The sequence below is a fragment of the Dipodomys ordii genome, unplaced genomic scaffold (genome assembly GCF_000151885.1).
Source record: "Dipodomys ordii isolate 6190 unplaced genomic scaffold, Dord_2.0 Scaffold282, whole genome shotgun sequence".
NCBI lineage: Eukaryota > Metazoa > Chordata > Mammalia > Rodentia > Heteromyidae > Dipodomys > Dipodomys ordii.
Genome location: NW_012267498.1, coordinates 434,647 through 438,179, shown reverse-complemented (window position 1 = coordinate 438,179; position 3,533 = coordinate 434,647).

The window sequence follows — 3,533 nt, the reverse complement described above, 5'->3', positions numbered from 1 at the left end:
CTGGACCTGTGTTCAAAGAAAGACAGGAAAAGACAGGATTGAGGGTCATGGTCTCCAGCTGGTGAATAAATCCCAATGGTAAGCACTCAGGTTAAAAACTTTTCCAGCGCCAGTGGCTCACACTTATACTCCTAGCTACTCAGGAGGCTGAGATCTGAGGACTGCAGTTCAAAGACAGTCTGGGCAGGAAAGTCTGTGAGACTCTTATCTCCAATTAACCACCAGAAAACCAGAAGTGGTGCTGTGGCTCAAGTGGTAGAAGTGCTAGCCTTGAGTTCAAGAGCTGAGGGACAGTGCCCAGGCTGAGTTCAAGCCCCACGACCAACAAGGACAAAAACAAAAAACCCTCCAGTTTTTACAGCAATAAGATAGGATACATGAACGTGAATCTCTTCCTAAGAGCATAGCACTGATTCAGATGATCATTATTATGAACAAATGAAAACATAGCGATGCCACCTTCTATTTTCCATATAGCATCCTGTTTGTCACAGCTATCATCTTATGAGTGGTGGTTGGGGAAGGGCACTGGATGTGGATTCGATCACTTGGCTGTCAGCTACCTTGACACTATGGCTGACAGTGTTGACCTGGTCTGACTGACTTTGTTTTGAGGGTCCTCATCCATAAACACCTGTAGAGGCTTCTGGGCATATGGGCTTCAGCTCAAGTAAAGACAGATAACAGAGACAGTGAAGCAGGCGGTTTCAGCCTTTAACAGGAGCCTCAGCTTCAGAGCAGATGGTCCACTGTGATGGGGGTACTCTGCCTTGTTGGTTTTCTCCCTGTGCTTCCTGATGTGGGGAATGAGGAAGAAGCAAAGCCTAGAAGGATGGGAAGCAGCACAAAAGACATCCAGTTTGGAGACCTGGGCCAAGAAGTGGTAGAGACAAGAGCAAGAATAAAGATCAGAATAAAGATACTTTCTTAGCCAGATGACGGTGACTCACGCCTATAACCCTACCTACTCAGGAGGCTGAGATGTGAGAATTGCAGTTTGAAGCCAACCTGAGCATGAGAGTCCATGAGACTCTTATCTCCAGTTAACCACCAGAAAACTAAAAGTAGAGCTGTGGCTCAAAGTAGTAGAGTACTAGCCTTGAATGAAAGAGCTTAGGGACAGATCTCAGGCCCTGAGTTCAAACCCCATGACCGACCAAAAAAAAAAAAAAAGTTTTCTTTGGGGACTCCTTACTCTCCATTTCCTCACTCTGCCACATCCAAATGGAGAAACCTCTGGAAATATCAGGAAGATGAAGCAGCACCTTCTGTGAGTGACCAGTTGTCTGAATCCAGCCAGCCAATTAATATCTTTATCAGAACTGAAAGGAATTCACCTACCACAACTTCTGTCCCTCTCTTCACATTCTTCCCTCAATGAATCTGCTTTACTCTGCTTGGCATACCAGTGATCTTTAAAATGGTCTTCACTTGAAAGCATATCCCTAATGTCCAATCTACCATCTAATATGTGTACAGTGAATCTGAGGAAAGACTCCACACTGAATTGATGAGTTACAAACAAAAACTGAGTTAGGTACTAAAGTTCCTTTAGTCACCTACCAAAGACGTATCTAAATCCACTCCATATCCTCTATGTTTCTTTCATTTGCTCATTTATTCATGTATAAGTGGCTTATCTGACAGCATCATACTTGTAATTCAAGGGTGAATATTCAAGACCTTGTTTAGCCAAAGAACTCTGAAAAAGTATGACCTAATAGCTCCATGATAAGAGAGCTAATTACTCAGGAATTGTTAACAATTATTCAGGACTTATTATGTGCCATGAACATAATTTTAAATGATAGCACTTAAAATGATCTCATTTAAACCCTATGAAATAGGTACTACTAGAATTGCAACCTATACTTAGCTCATGAAGTCACTGAGAACAGGAAAGGCTAGATAACATGTGTAGGTCACACAGCAGCCTGGTCTGGCTCTAGAACCTATATGTTGCCTCTGTTTCTAACTGTCCAGAGAGGCAGCTAGTAGATCTGTGCTCAGAATTAGAGGTTTGAAAGTTAAATAGACCCGTGGGAGGTTTCCTCTGGGTGGTCAAGATGTTGGAAAGGCCCTGCTTCTACACCTGTTAGCATCGGACCCCTTAGAAAAGCATTCTGGGCAATTCTGTAAAAACAAAAGCCAAAAAAAATAAATAAATAAAGCAGTGTCTCACACCTATAATCCTACCTACCTTGGGGGCTGAGATCTGAGATCTTAAACCTGAGGCTGAGATCTGCTGTTCAAAGCTAGCCTGGGCCAAACAAGTCTGTGACTCTTATTTCCAATTAACCAGCACAAAAACTGGAAATGGAGCTCTGGATCAAGTGGTAGAGCCCCAGCCTTGAGCAAAAAAGTTCAGGGATAGGGCTCAGGCCCTGAGTTAAAAGCACAAGGAGCAGGATACTAACACATACAAGAAAACCCCTTAAAGGCATATATGCTAAATTCTACAAACGGATGAAGGGCTTCAAAGACCTCTTGAACAGGAAGGCTCAACAACAGCTATCTTTCCACTTTCACTGCTCCCACGGAAGGCAGGAGTAGACAGTGCCCTTAGGTAGAGGAAGCAGCATAACCAGAGGGATTAGGATTTCTGCCTACAACTAGTGAGGAAAGGAAAAAAAAATCCCTGAAGGCCAAGTTAGCCTCCCAGAGTAATACTGGGGTTTAACTGAAACAATGGAGAAGGCTCCAGTGCGATAAATAAATCCAGCAGGCAAGACAGCTTCAATCCAAAGGAAAGTACTATGTCTTTGCTCTCTATTACAAGACGGTTACTCTCCATTGAGGGCTTTGGAGGACTGGAAAGGGAGGTAGAGGCACGAGAGCAGGTCCCCCCCCCCCGTTATCATTTCATCAATCCCAGTAAACCTCAACCTGCTAGGCCCGGCAGCGGGCTGGAATTCTTGGGAACCACATATCCTAGGGTTGAACTTTCCCTCCCCCATGTACCCTGAGTGGATGCGGGTCTCCAAGATTCATGTCCTATTCGTGACAACATGCGTAACCGCGCATATCCGACTTCTCACAAAGCGGGACCATTTTCCTGCACACCCCGGGATGGGTCACCCAGAATTCTGCACATTAAAAGGCTCCATTGATAGCTATGGAACAATCTTCATTTTACTTCCTAAGAGCTTTATTATGGCTATTATTTTAAGAACTGGAGGCTTTCAGAAAGCCTTCCGTCCTCTTTCTGAACGAAAGAGGAAACTGAGGCTCCCGGGGCAGTGAACCTCACCAGCACAGCCAGAGCACTTCAAAAGAGCAGATTTGGGGGGTGGGGGTGGGGGCAAGGGCGCTCCAAGGCTCCAGGGGGAGTCAGCCCCGGTCCTCTCGGGGGCTCGCTCCCCACACACCAGCCCTCCCAACGCCCCAAGTTTGGCTCCTGGCCCTACAGATACAGAAGCTGGCGGCCTGCCGCCCAGACCGGGTCCCAGCTCCCCACCACGGCCCGGGGAACGCTCGGCGGGCGCTGCCTGACTTCTCCCCTCCTCCCCCGACGGGGCCGCGGCGGCGCCAGC